Below are 15,647 nucleotides of genomic sequence, written 5' to 3'. Positions count from 1 at the left end.
CTTGATGTCATCCCATATCTTCTTTCACAGGTTTAATACAAAGCTCTTGGCAGCTAGTGAAAAGATTTCCATTTTCCCCCAAATTCTGGAAGAATCACTCCCCAAACCCCCAATCCCAATTTTCCCAAGACTCTGTGTTTGTTGGAATTTTGCTGCAATATAAACCTAAATTCAGAACGTCTTAAGCACAAGCCAAACATAAAATATGACAGTACTTCCAGAGGCAGTTGCTGGGGCTGTTCCTGTGCTGAATATGAGACACATATTTAGCTCCTGGGTGAATCACCCTTGACAATTGCCCTGCGTATGGCCAGCATGGGTATGGGCTCAGCGACCAAGCGTGCAAGATGCTGCCCTAATAGATACAAGCCATGGCTCTTTCCCAGAGACAGCAGTTCTGGCTGTGTTTGCCCTAGGAGGCAAAAAGGGTGCTAGTTTAACGCAAGGGATCAGGCACCCCTAAGACACTTCTTGCCTTAATTATATTTGCACAGGAATAAAAATGAGTAGAAGGAAAACTCTGCTATTACCAGCACAGCTTGACATTCCCAGTGCATTAGCACATGAAATGATCTGGTGACAGAGTAAATAAGACATGAATTACTCTTAAAAAGCTTTTATAATAAATACTAAGATGCTTCCATCTCAAAAGTGACCTGTGATTGTTAACAATTTGCAGAAACAACCACATCAATGAAAATAAGGGTTACAATACAATTATTACAAATGCCTCAAAAAATCATGTTAAAGTATTCAGCACAACTGGCTTCAAATATGCCTTCAAAAAGGCCCTATGACAACTGGGCTGGCTGTATACTATAGCAGCCAGTAGCAAACATCTCCACAGGAGCTCTCTGCTTTGGCAGAGGCAGTACAGCTTCCCTGCTGAACCCAAGAGTTTTTGTGAGTCCTTCCAAAACACCTAACTCCGTAACCCTTCTGGAGGCTCTGCAGGCTGCAGCTGGATGTTGTCGAGCTGTGGCAGTCATGCCCTCACTATGCTTTGTCTCCGTGTCCCAATAGTGATTTAATTTTATCTCACCACCTCCCAAGGTGTCGTTTGAGCAAGCTGCTGGCAATCTGCCCTGGACATCTGAATGGCAAGTCCAGGTAGGCAGAAGTGGGCCACATCAGGGTACAGTGGCCTGTGGGAGAGCTACCGTGGCCAGGTGTGCTGGCAGCAGTGCACACCAGTCCCACTGCAGTCTGGATTAGGACTTCAACATCTTGATGGGATTTTAAATAGCTTTTATTGCCAGCCTCATATTATACCCACCAAAGACAGTGATTTATTTAATTTAGAATAGCTCTATTCAGAGATGTTTACCCACAGAGTGTCCCAATATAGAGGCACAGGAAAGGAGGTCACTTAGAATTTATTTTTTTCTGGTTATTTTCAGCAGTCCTTTATTCAAAATAACTTGGAGCTATGCATAAAGGCTGATTATCAAACCTATCCAGGGGATTTAGTCACACAGCTGTGCATCTAAATCTCCTTAACCATGTTTCAACAGTTTCAAACACATGATGTTAAATTGGAGATGGGATTTTTGGATTATAGATGGTGAAATGGAAGAGGGAGCACCAGGGTTAGAACCTAAGCAAAGGTGTGACTTCTGCATAGGGCAAATGGCTGTGAGGCTGTAGCATGAATAGTGGTACAGAGGAAGGATCTCCTTGGCCTCCAGAGACTGCACCAGACTCTATTAAACTCCCCAAGAAGCATGCGCTAGGACAGCAGCACCGCTCTTAAAAATGCAGTGTATTTTGCACCTGAGGAGTTTGGAGTTTTACAGCTTTACACCTTTGGAAACAGCCGCGGATGGTGCACTCTGCCCAGAAGAATTCTTGTGACCTGCAGGAGCTGAGACCCAGAGCTGGTACGGTTTCCTGATTAAGCTGAAACCAACACTGTGGAGCTACCCTTTCTCCCTGAGATGCAGTCTCACAGCTTTGCCAGATTATTTTGACATGTTTTCTCCACCCTGAGGATTTTAACTTCACTTGTAACAATACCTTTTAGCTTGGAAACGTTGATTTTCTCTGCAGACTCTTGCCAAAAAAGGGGGGAAAAAAGAAATAAAGGAGTTGATTTCCACACACTTGAGAGTACCGGAATTGTTCGTGTGATGAAGCCAATGCAAGGTATCAGCTGATAGGTGGGAGGCTTAAATGTTAAAAATCTCAAGGTAGCAAGACAATGATTTGAAGAGGCCTTCTCTCTTCCGACTACTACTGAGAAGGATGATATTACAGTGAACCTTGTTAAGATGTAATATTCCCAACAGAGAATAATTGATGCTAGCGCTAGTGTCAAACTGAAGATCTGAAAGGGACTAATTACTTTTTCTGCTAGGAATAACTTTCCATTTTGTCATTGCTTCGATACCTGATCAACCCCATTAATCTCAAACGTCTGAATCCCAGCTCCTCTGCTTAATTTCTGCTGGGATTTGAGGTAAATATCAAAAACAGCCATGCCAGAGCTTAGAGTAACTGAATTTGATGTCCTTAAATCAGAAGAACATGTCACAACATTCTGGTCAGTCTTGTATAACTCATTTTTAAGGAGCATGCAACTAGAATAAAGTAAGCATCCAGAGAACAGGGGAGTCTCATGGTGGGTGCTGGTTTGGTTATGCACTGCGGGGACAGAGACCAAGGGATCCTCTCCCCACATTCCTGCATGGGGTGGTGGGGCTAAAGCATAGGGCTAAAAATGGGACCTCAGAGGAGGATGGCTCTGCTTGCTGGTAGGAAATTTCTCTCCCCTTCTGTCTCACTGTCATTAGCTCATGACAGGGGGAATGTGCTCTCCCTCCAACTTTCATACTGCTTCTCTAGAGGTTTCTATTTGGTCCTGGCTCCTAGACTGAAGAAAAGCAGTTAACCACGTCCCTTGAGCATCTTAGCCCATCAGCTCTAAAGCTCCAAGGAAAGTGTGTGCTCAGGTTGTTTGAGAGAGAGCATCAAGAGAAAGCATCAGCTAGGAGATTAGCACAACATCTACACAACTATAGCAGCTCTGCAGTGTTCCAGCGCTCTTCCCTTACTCAATGTTTACTCTGCTCTTGAGTGCTTATTTATGCTGGTGTGTATCTTCCTTGATTATGTTGCAAAGAATGAGAGAGAAGCTGGATGAACAGGTTTCAGACAACATACTATTCTGCAAGAACTTTGTCAGACTACTTAACATTGGCAAGGAAGAAATAAGTTTAATTGCCGAGAGCTGGAAGGAAAGATATTAAACAACATTTTATTGTTCTCAACAATAAAGTGGGAGTTTTGGCAGCCTCCTTGAAGAGCATGAAGAGCATGCCACTTACATGATACTGTAAAAATGCGGGAGCCAAATGACACTGAAAATACCATGATGGAAGGGACCTCAGGAGATAATGTGACCTGGCTCCTTTGTGATGCAGGGTTAGCCAGAGCATCGCTAGTCTGGGAGTGCAGCCCGTGTCTCCTCTTACCCAGCACTGGGCTTTCAGGACCAGTTCCCTCTGGGGATGAGTGGCCCTGCAAACAGTGACCAAGCACCACAGAACTAGGGGAAAATGAGAAAAATCCAGCTCGAGGAATGCTGGGGTGGTTGAAAATCCCACCGAAGTCAGAATTCTGGAAAGGGGAAAGAAAACCAGAACTGACTGAGATTTCTGCCCTCTATCTGGACATCCTGGAAAGACTTATTGCTCTGAGAAACCTCAAGAGTAGGAGAACCACAGGGCTGGTCCAACTAAAGTTCACCAGCAAGACTCCTCTTCCAACCAAACCCAGACCCTTTCCTTGGTGTAGTCCCAGAAGTGGTATATATAAGTTGAATACTTTCTAGTAACTGGAATAGGAACAAATTTTTTAAAAAATAGCTGACAATAAATATTTCCTACTTATGAGGACATTAATAGAGTTCGCAGGTGCTGTCAGGAGAATAGAGCTCATATTTGATCCCCACCAGCATCAGACAAGGTTTTCTCCTCAGCTAGGTTATGTTTGGCACATGAAATGTCAGGAAAATGTTTGGGGAGGTCATAGGAAGAATTTATCCTTGCCTGGATGACATTGAGTTGGGGAAAGAGTTTACAGGTGAAGGTGTAGAGATCTCTACACGATCAGAGGTGCTCTGGTTCTTTCCAAAGGTGCTGGCTACATCCACACCCACTTGTAATTCAGCGCAAAGGATAATGCACCTGGGGACAAATGTTGGCACAAGAAGGTTAACACTGGAGAGTGACTGGAAATCAGCAACTGCATCAACACATCTGACCAAATTGATAAGGAAGGATCAAAGGTGTCCTGGAAATAGCTTCAAGGGAAATGTATGCCTAAATAAGCTGTCAAAATCGGCAGTTTGGGGCGCCATTTTGTAGCACACCTGACAGGCATGTAATAGAAAGTGAATATAAATTTTGAGGGACCAAAGGAATTAGGTAAAGTGACACCATTTTGGAGATCTACTAGTCATTTGTCTAGTGATGTTTCTGAAGACAATGTTGGTTCCACAAGAAATAATGACTAGCTAGATCTCTACAATGACTATCTAGATCTCTGTTGATGCTTCAGTGCAGAAATACAAGGAACCAGCAAGGAATTTTTGGCAATTTAACTCCATCGCATTAGGCATGGGTAGATGGCCAAGATGTGATGATTTTCTTACCATCATCTGGCTTCACTGTGCAAGGTCTACTTTTACATGCATTGTACATTTCAAGCTTCTTTTAACCCCACAACAGACAACTTTTTTTTACCTCTGTCTGCCAAACAACATTCTAGCATAAGTGAAAATTCAGACTGATTGATATTCAGAATATATTTTCAAGATCATGCAGTATTGCTCAGCCTTGCACTGCACACAGTTTGAACCATACATGCAGGATTTCTTGCTTCATGGCACAACTTAAAGTATTTTATCTAATATGGCCCAAAGTTAGATCAGAGTTGGTACTGCTGTATTAGATAGTGAAATTATTTAAAGGTTGTTACAGTAAAAGGTCCATTAAGATATCTGTTGTTGAATCAACAGTGTAAAAGCATTATTTAAAACAGTAAAAATAAAATTACTTCTATGCTTTGCCTGCTGGAGATAACATTTAAAAAACATAATTTTATAAAACCAGTTCCAGAGAAAACACATATTTTTCTGAAAATAGACTATGGTATCAACAGTATCATGAAATAAATATACAGGGAAGAGAGATTACATGCCTCAAAATACAATTTTTGAAATAACTATATCTTTGTTTCCCCTTTTGAATAATGCCCCTTGTGTGCCTGGTTAGAAAACAATAGCTTGGTTATGAAATAATGGAAATTTTATCCATGAAAATGCCACCCTCACATTAAAATCATCACATAGCTCACAGCGTGCTGCCTACAAGCTTCTCAGGTATAAATCTATCAGTAAATAAGGACTATTTTACTGTGGCTTTTAACCTTCGGGGAATGCCTTGTTAAATAGTTGATTAGAATGTGCTATACACTATCAAACAAAAAAGAGAAGATTAAGTTAAGCTGCACTGTAAAAATTAAACTAAGAGATGAGATAAAAGGTAGCCTCTGCATTTTTAACCTACTTTTCCATTTTACATTCAAAGTTCAAGCTCTGAAGACTGTACGGTAACAGTTCTACGGCTTGCTCCTTGCTGTTGTGCTACACACCCCCTTGCAGCTGGAGGTCCCAGAGGTCCCAGGGCACAGCTGCATGGCAGGGAGAGCCATGAGCTCCCCAACCGATACCGAGCTGGTCACACCCTGAAGCACTCGTAAAGCATGGGAGGAAGATGCAACTCGATGTTAGTCACTTTTGGGGAGCTGCTGTAGTCAAGGATGCAAACTCTCAGTTTTCTCCTCGCCATCTGGCTCTGGCTGTTCACCCTTCCCCTGGCACCCAGGCAGAAGCACTGGCAAGGGACAGCCAGGGTAGGTACAGCTGTGGGGAGAAATGAGATACTCGTCCCCTGGTCACAAGCCTCACAGAGTGGTGTTGAGTGTGGGCAGAAGATGGTGATGAATGCCAGCGCACCCTGTCCATGAGGGAACACTACAGGATCACCTCCAGTGTAACACAGGCTGGATCTCATATATAGAGTATGCAAAAACTCCTTCATATCTGAATAGGTTGGGAAAGAGCCTGCACTTAGCTCTATTCACATTTTCTGAATTCCTCAAACTATAAAGGAACCAGGATAATAGCATTTTTCTTTAGAAAACTCCCTCAGCATCCAGAAAATAAAGAAATTTGGCTTAAGAAAAGCTAAACTCTTTAATAAGGTGTGGAAGACCTCTAAGTAACAGTTTCTCCCCTATCTGATTATATATTAATAATTCATTTATGTTCTCAGCAGTTCCCACATATCTATTGGCTCCATTGGGCATCTACAGTGCCTAAGGGACACGAACAAAACCCAAAAGCACATGCAGTGAATTTGTATAGATAGCAGGGACTCAGGAAAATTGGCATGATTTTTTTCTTCCAACATACTGCTGTGATCAGGCCAAGTCCTTAATACTCCCCCGGACCTGGTACCTGGACTTGCCTGTACTCTAAATTTAAGCTTTCCTGGTAATGCAAAGCAGTACCTTAACATGAGCCCTGAAGCTCAGCTCCCTCCTGGAGCCTGGTTGTCCCTAGGGCTTGGCCAGAATCTTCTCACCTGCTATCACTTGTTCCTTTGGCTGCTCTTCAGCAGCATTGGGCAGGGTTATTAACAGGAACTGTTAACAGAAATGGCATGATTATAAGTTTCCAAACACTCATGAGGTGCGTTTTGACAGCAAGATAAAAAAGTTACAAATACCTCCACCAGTAAATCCCAGTACACCTATCTATCACCCACCCGCATATCCAACTTGCCTCAAAGCAAGCTGTGCCTAAACCCCTTGTGTATGGCTGATCTGGTTTTCTTTACGATGTGCTTTTTTCTCCTGTGTGAGACATGGCAAGTATTTTCCTCTTTTGCTCTTTTTAGCAAAGTATTTGAAAATAATTCTTCTATTATCAAATACTTGGGAAAATAAGCAAGATTTACCTTTTTTAAACATGCATTTCCTTTTAGCAGTATAGCATAAGTTAAATCATAAGCCAGAGCCTAAAAACAACAGTTATAGAAAACTGACATTTTGACACTAAATACTGTATCCTTTTCAAAGAGACAATTGGACTGAGTCGTTAAAAAGTGTCAAATGCCATTTTACATGAGAAGGTTTCAGAGCAAACCTGGCACCATTGCTGTTAATGGAAGATTTCTCCATCTTCCACAGGCACTTCCATCTACTAGAGAGAAAAGAAAGTCTGTGTTTGCCTCAAACTCTTCAGGACAGAGACTGTCACAACCAACAGGTTAAATGGATATCTTTAATAATGATAAGAAAAATTTCATGTAGAAATTTCCCAAATTTCTGGTTCCAAACTTTTCCATGAGTACGAGCAATTAGGACTGGAGTCCCTTTCCCCAAACAGAAGGCACAGCATTTTGGACCCCCCCAGGCCCCAACGAGGCTCAGCCAGGCAGCGCAGTCTAACCACGGGAGAGCTGACACCAGGCTCCAAGCACAAATTGTAATGATTTTAGATAACTACTATTTCTTGTACTAGAATAAACCTTCCTACTATTTCTTCCTCTTTTTTTTTGGTTTTTTTTCGGTTTGTTTTGCTCTCCTTGTTAGAGAGGGGGTTGCTTTCTTTTGTGTCCATGTGCTACCTGACACAACTGTAAGACATCCACAGGAGGAGACCACAAGTTTCCTAACAGCAAAAGGCTCAAATAGCTGAGACCTCCCCCTACCCCCTCCCTGTGTCTGATGGGTTAACTTTTTTGAGGACCTGTAGGAGGAATTCAAATATGGACATGATGATTGCTGTTTTTCAGAGGAACACTGTGTGTTTTAATACCCCTGAAAGCTCTCCTAAGACTCAGCAAGCAGATGCTGTGTAAAATGCAGCCCAAAGAAAGGCTCATACATAGCAGGAAAGTGAAGTTGTCACCTAGGTGAGTGCTCTATTCATACTAGCCCCAATGTATAATTTGTCAAACTATTCAGGATTTTCAGATCTTTGTTTTAGTCCAGGGAAAAAACCCAGTCATGAGCTGGGCTTTTAATTCAAGATTATGTCCAGCATGATTTGATTTTTAGCTGGAATTCACACTCACACTGTGCAAAGCAGCTTTATTGAATATTTACAGCTCTGTGAGACTGCTTGGCTAGTCTATGCTAGCCTATGAAATATAACAGCTACAAAGTCATTAGTCTCAGCAAAAAGAGAAAGGTGGATACTTGACTTTCACAACTCAGGGAAATGTGAATTGCACAGAAAACCATCTGAGCAGCTGTACTGAGAGCTATCACTGCCAGCTCCGTCAAACGGAGAGCTGGGTGTATGGACATACCCAGCTGGGCCACTTCACTCTGGTTGGAGCAGACACGTGATGCTCCGGCCCTCAGAAGTTTGGCAGAATCAGTTGGAAAATATCTAGTAAAGAATAAGTACCTGTGGCTCCTTGTGTGACCCATTTCAGACCTCACTCTTCATTTCCAAATTGGGTGCTAACTACTAAACCTAACGTATTTCAGCAGTTTGAAAGGTGCTTTGTGTTGTTATTTCAGTGCTATAATGAGTCTTGGTAAATGGATCAAAATTAAGTTATTGACTGCATTAATGTGTGAATCATGCCGGTGTATTACCATCACCCACTTCCATGACCGAGTCTTGCTGGGAAGCCAGCTTTGGTTTTTTACCTTTGGATTTTTTGGGATTTGTAGTTAAGACACAGCGCAGATACAATTTTGCTAAGGTCCAAGTATTTCCCCTCATGTGAAACTTCACACATATGAGAAATTCTACTACTCAAAACCACTACTGCAGGAACACAGTGGTGCTGATGGGAAGCTGTCCACTTCAAAATGAAGGTATTACCTATCTGACTGGCAGTCATTGCATGTTTGCAAGTCAGGAAGATACAGTTACAGCTCAACTGTCTACAAAACCGTCTCTAGAAGGAAATGGAAAGATTTTCATCAACAAAACACTTGAAGCGAAGCACAAAACATTCAATTCTGTGAAACACAGAATAGTGGAATTATCCTGGCAATTTACATGTGAACTCTGAGTCAGTGCTTTCAGGCAGGGAGTAATTCCACATAAGCATCCCTGATGAAACAGGATCGTAAATCTCTTTCTGAATGGTATTTTTCAATTTATGTGCTTGGCTTCAAATTCCTCTCCTACGGGAAAGACACTCAGAGACAGAAGCAGCACAGGGCCCAAATCATGAAGCACGGTTCAAGAGAGTGTTTTGCTATGTAGGCCCCTATTTGCATAGTCCTATGGTAGCTTGAAATGGGTATATCAAAATTAAAAGGAGAAACAGCAGGGGTGGTATCAATTGCTATCTGACATAGCAGAGAGCCTGGCCTGCTTAAAAAAAAAAAAAAAAAAAAATTAAAATCAGAACCAGTAATATCTTAATAGTAAAACCCATCTATCTAATTTAGCTTGTGGGAAGGAATAAGTTAATCTGAAAGTAAATAAATGTGTAGGTTGCTTTCTCTATAAATATCTTTTTTTCTTTTGCTGCTTGTGATATAAATATGAACAAAAATCTCCATTCCAAACAGATTAAAAAGGGTGGATATGGAGCCAGTCAGTGTATTTGGGCCTTGGACTGAAAGTGGAAGACAGTGACATGCTGTCACAGCACAGGTAGCTGCAAAAAAACCCAGAGGCAAGAAGAGGCTATCTGGAGGGACAGGAAAGAGCCAAAGGCTGGGACCAGTGCTGTTTGACCTGGGGAACTGGGTAGGTGCCACTCCCCTCCTGAAAGGCTCTGCCAAAGACATGACACTTCATCTGAGATGCAGGTTCAGGAAGGGGATCTTTCCTGGCCTTCCGTGACTTCTGGCTCTTAATTGAGCATAAATTGTTAAATCAACCAGCAGTGTAATTAGAAGCTGTCAGCATGACATCTCTCCAGGACATCCAAACCTGGGAAGTCTTGCAGGAAAAAAAGGGATAATTCTTCAAGGGCGATGCTGGTGGTCGCAGTGCAGCCTGTTACCTGCCAGTGTTTGGCCAGAAGGGTGAAGGAGGGGGGTTTCCAGTGGTAATGCTGGGGACTAGCAATATACTGCCATTTGCTAGCTTTTAAATCATAATTTGGTGAGCTGCTGATATTGTACTATCATGTCTGTTTGAGGGTACTGCAGAGATTGAATGATGGTGTGGGTGCTACCAAAAACTCCTTCATTTTTAGGATCCCAGACAGACCCCTGGGAGGACATGGGTGCCCTCATAGGCAATTTTGCTATGAGCTTCTGCGACAGATGTAAATACTTGATTTGCCTGCACCTGTCAGAAATGTCCCTTTGTGTCTTCCCGCAGGACTGGAGTTGGCAGGGAAAGGCTGCACCCCATGTCTCACAGGCCCTTCGTGGAGGGAAGTGCTCTGTAATGGGCACTTATGGGCGACAGAGAAGGAAACCCCAGCAGCAGGGAGCTGTGCCTAGAGTGGAGACAGGAGCAGACATGTGCCTCGGCCCTGGCAGTGGGGTTAGGAGGAGCTTCCCCTGTGGGTCCAGTGGGGAACAGGCAGACCCTGCCCAGCCCAAGAAGCTGTCAGCTGGACAAAAGAATCCAGCCAGCAAAGGCAACAGAGGGGGAACCGGTGTTCAGAAAGCCCTAGGCAGTAGGCACAGCCTTGGTGACTGCCATGTGTAAGATTAAGCCTTGTCTTTAAGAGGGTGGCCTTAATTTAATCATTTTGGTTCCTTGTTCCCATTCTGGATGTGAAGGAACAGCAACAAAAAGGATAGTTCTATGCGAGCAAAGGAGTTAGATGTGGGGGCTCATCAGTGTGCTTCTCAGGTTTCTAATTTACAGCCCCAAATAATTCTGCCCAACCTGACTTTGCTGCCCATGGGACTAAGGGAAAAATATCCCTTTGTTGTAGGAGCTCCCTGTTACAAAAGCGCTCACCCCAAGTCCTACCCAAACCCAGGATGTCTTACAACACTTGACTCTTTCAGGGGTATCTCCTCACCTGGATGGGAGTACAGCCACTACCGTGTATGTGACTGAGCCTTTAGAAACTTTCCCTGTGGCAAGTTTCTCGGCGGTCCAGTGCCACGGTTTCACTGGGGCTCGAGCCCGTGCTGATTGCACGGGGTGCAGATAACTCCTGTTCGGAGCAGACTTTTATAGATCTGAAGCCTATTAGCATGTCCTGTTTCAGTTCACTCTGCAGGTTAAAGAATCAGATTAATCTCCCTCGGACCATGTCTTTAAACCCTTGCCTGCGCCCTCACCAGGTGACCGACACACTGAATGGCCATGTCCTGAGTGGCAGAGTCCTCCAGCCAAGGCTCAGCTGCAGGACCGAATTCCTCCACATGCTTTGTAGGGCGCAATCCTCTTTGTGCAGCCCGTGAGATGTCTGCCTTTATCTCAGCACTGCTTTTTTCTGCAGAAGTGCTACCAGGTGAGCTGCTTCCCGCCCCGTATTTGTGCAGCGGATTATTCCCAGCTCAGCGTGATGCTTTCTATCTGACCTTCCTCAAACCACTTCTGCAGATCAAATCTCCAATTCACCTCAGTTACATTCGAATTATGACTTCATTTACACCTGCTCCACTTCCAACCACAATGTCTTCCACAGAACCTTCATTTGTTACTGTCAGGACTGTCAAGAGCACCAAAATAGCTCTCTGAAAAGGTTCAGAAGGGCTAGTCCACCAGCTGTTTGCAGAATTAAAACCTTGGGCAGGTGGTTAACTTTACACAGGTCAAACCTGTTGAATTTATGAGGGCTGCTCATAGGCAGCCATATTTACATACTTGTGTGCATGGAGAATAGGTACTGGCCTTTTTAATACACTGGGACACTTTATTAAGAAGAATCAGAATTATATTTTCAGTCAAGTTGTGCCAGAGATTACTTTGACAGACTTAATGTAATTAGACGGAGCTGAGTTTGACCCAGTGACCTTTTTCTTTACCATGGTGTCTTCCCAGTGTTTGACCAATGACTCTTCAAATAGCTTTGAGCAGATTTAAGGCTTTTCTCACTATTAGCTTTGAGATCTTTTTCTCCCTTTTTAATATACAAGACTACTCCCTTTGTGTCCTGGAAGAGATCCTCATATCTTACAAGGAAATTATGCTAAATCCAAACCCCTCAGTCAGATGAGGTGCTACTGCCAGGTTCCCCTTCTACATGCTCACGTGATTGACAGCAAGGAGCATCTAGATTTCAGCAGAAATGCTAGCATCAGGGAAATATGAGATTTAAAGCTGACATCTACTGTCTTTAGGTGGCCACTTGGTGAAGCTGGTGGGTTTTATGGGAAAAGGAAAAAACCCAACAAAGCTTCAAGGCGTATCATTGACAGCAACAGACTAAAGCTCAGAGCTGCTAAACCAACACTGTCTCTCCCTGAACGCTCCTGAACTTATATATATATTGTAAATAACAATACAAGCAAAAGTACATTTTAACTTTCTTGGAGCTCTTAAGGCAGGCATGCTTATCTGCTTCCTGAAAAGACAGGGAAGATTCCTGATGATACAAATGATTTCAGCATTCATAGGACTTTGTCAGCAGAGGAAAAACAGAGGACAGTTAAGTACAATTTTCTCTAATTTACAAAGGAATCAAAGAGTACCTTGAAGATGAATCAAGCTATTGAGAAATAAATTCTACTCTTTGGACATCTTAATTATATAATATTCTCTTTTCTTATGCTGGAAAGTGCTCTGGTTCCTGACAATCATCTATGTATCTGGTGCCTAAGAATCATCTATGACAATCTGGTGCTTGTAAATGAATTGCAGATCATAGTTTTACCAAATAAGAGTTTCTCTGCATTTTTTTTTGTTTTTGTGTGGGTTTTTTTTTTGTTTGTTTGTTTGTTTTTTTAATTGGGTAGATCATGCAAAAGCTGCCCTCCTGAGCCCCAAAATTTTGGAGAAGACTGAAATGCAAAGGTAGGCTGAAACTGGCCCAATATTATTAAGGGCTACTGGTTCTTAGGAGGTTGTGATCTGCTGTTCAAGAACAGCTCATTACATACTCACAGACCCCCTAAAAATCACAGGAAAAATCCACAGCACTGGTGATTTCCTAGTTCTCGTGCAGGGGGTCTGGTGATGCTGTTCATTCTACAATTTCCCAGATTTGGTCTGCCTTGAACTTTTGAATGAGCGTGATTCATGTGACTGGATGCTTCTCAGAGCAGTACTTAAGCCCTGGTTTGGGAAAGCACAGAAGCACATGTTTCTCTTCAGCCTCGCCTTCAGCTGCTGCGTAATTCCACTGAAGCTCATGGCACCTAAGCCCTCACTTGAGTTAAACAAGCACTTTGCTGGGTGGAAGCCATACTTACATGTTTCTCTACGGGAAAGTAGTGGAGGTTCTGTATCATCAGAACTGCAGATTTGATGGGGTTTTTAACTTAGAGCCCCCGTTTTACAAATGCATGATCACATGCCAATTCCAGCTTTGTTCTTTTGAAACTGAAAATTTCAGTTTTTCCACACAATTCCCAGCCACCAGGAAATACATAAACACAGGTTAAATGCCCTGTGCTTTTAACAGCTCGTTACTAGACCCAAATAATGGACTTTGAGTATAACGTTGGTTATAAACAATAAAATGAACTAGCCCTGTTCTCTGTCCACCCTCTCTCTCTCTCTCTATATATATATATACATATATTGAAGGACTCCCAATCTGTGATTAAGGAAATGTCTCTATTCTACCTGATGCACATTTTGGGTCACAGTGGCTATCAGGCAGATGGAGAGTCCAACTATTACATGTCCCCGGAGGTCCGGTCCTGAAGTGAAGAGCACATCTACCTTGTCCTGTGCTGAGAAGAACTATTTTCACACCCTGTGCATCATTCTGCCACACAGCCCCCGTCCAGGCACGGGAAAGCAGAGGGCAGGGTCCTGCCCCTTCTACCCATCGAAAGAAAGGTTGAGGTATTTCAGAAACGACCTCACAGCATCACGAACAGTGACTGGGGGTGCCCCGACAGCCCGGGAGAGCCCGTTGCTGACCGGGCCACCGAAGCTGGGCGCCGCGGGGAAGCCGCGTTCGGCGGGATGCTGCCGCTCGCCCTCGCTCCCACGTTTCCACCGACACCCCACCCCCCGACGGGAGTCCCGCAGCCCGCACGGACCCCTCCGGGACGCCGACGGGAATCGCCTCAAGCTCACGGAGGAAAACTCAGGAGTCACTATAACGGCAGCAGCCTGGAGCCTGCCTGCCGCTCCGGGCGCGGGTTTTCCTCTGGCAGCCCGTCCCCTCGGGGCAGCAGGGGGGATGCCAGCCGAGGCATCCCGCACCCTCCCGCGGCTCCCGGGGTTCCCCGCAGGATCCCTTCCCTCCTCCCGCTCCCCCCAGCCCCAGGCACTCACCTGGGCTCCCCCGGCAGCGGCTCCTGTTGCCCCCAGGGCGAGGGTCGCTGCCCCGGGGAGGGAGGGGGGGCGGGCAGGGCCCCGCCGCCTCCCCGCAGCGCGGCAGCCGCCAAGTGCCGCGCTGCCCCCCGGCAGTGGGATTTATCGGCGGCAGCGGGGCGGGGGGGGACACGCCGTGCGCGGAGCCACTTCGGGGCACGGCGCGGCTGCGGGCAGCGCCCGCTGCCTTTCCCGCCCCCCTGGGCGGGCGGAGCCGGGCCGAGGGGAGGATGCGACGGCGGCGGCGGCGGCGGCGGCTCCGCTCCGCTCCGCTCCGCGGCGGCGGGGAGACGGCGCCGCCCGCGCCCCGCCCCGCCGCGCCCGCCAGGGGGCACCGCCGCCCGCCGCCGGGCCCCGCCGGGAGCGGAGCGCGGGGACACGGCCCCGCACCCTGCCCCGCACACGGCCCCGCCCGCCGCCGCTGGGGACAAGCCGCCGCCGCCCCCCGGGGCTGCTGCCGGTGCTCAGGGGCGACCCTCGGCGCTTCCCCCCGGCCCCGTGCTGCAGGGGGCGGCGGCCCGGCGTGGAGCCCGGCTGCCGGGCCGGGTCAGCCCCTCCCGCGGGGAGCTCAGGCCGCCCCGACGCGGAGAGGAGGTGTGTCCGCGGGCAGAGCTCTTGCGAGGGCTCGTACCTGCCGGGCTCGGGCTCGGGGGCTCTCTGGGAGCGGGGAGAGCCTGCTCGGGGCTTGTCCTGTCCCCGCAGCCCGTCCCGTAGCACCCCTCGCTGGCCGGCGCTGGAGATGAGCTTCTGGACCGGGCGGGGCTGTAGGGAGAGCCGTGCGGGTTTGCGAGCTTGTTTTGCGGTTGTCACGTTGCACCCACGCTGGCTGAAGACACAAGGGTGAAAGTCGCTCAGTTCTGCATGGTATACCCTATACAGAGGGATATATGCCCTATGGAAGTATCATTTAGAGAGTTTAGATGCCATCAGTGACTCAAAATCAAGCAGCTTTTCCCTCCGAGAATGACATAATTTTTACTAGCAATGCCTACCTACCTACTTTGTCAAATGCAACTTTGTTGCTGTATTTCCTGCCAAAATAGATAGGAAGGAGCTTTCCCACATATCAAACAATTTGGATAAAAATGCCACAGGAGGGTCTGAAAAGGTGTCTGCTTTTCTATGGATGCATGGGATGAAGAAAAACAAGAAGTGAAGAGTGGTCATAAAAGAACCTCTACTTTTTCTAAGAAAG

General features: G+C 45.8%; 1 protein-coding gene across 3 annotated transcripts in view; it reads right to left on the bottom strand.

The window, feature by feature from the left end:
* Positions 1-14,686, bottom strand: part of HTR1E (5-hydroxytryptamine receptor 1E) — a 39,178-nt gene extending 24,492 nt beyond the window's left edge. For all 3 annotated transcript variants that reach the window (XR_012634836.1, XR_012634837.1, XM_074922839.1), the window contains exon 1: positions 14,414-14,686. The gene's annotated coding sequence lies outside the window, so the exon portion shown is untranslated. The remainder of the gene's footprint in view (positions 1-14,413) is intronic.
* Positions 14,687-15,647: the final 961 nt, after the last annotated feature.

This window comes from Athene noctua, chromosome 1 (assembly GCF_965140245.1).
Source record: "Athene noctua chromosome 1, bAthNoc1.hap1.1, whole genome shotgun sequence".
NCBI lineage: Eukaryota > Metazoa > Chordata > Aves > Strigiformes > Strigidae > Athene > Athene noctua.
Note: the sequence above shows the minus strand (reverse complement) of the source record. Positions and strands in the feature narration are given on the sequence as shown.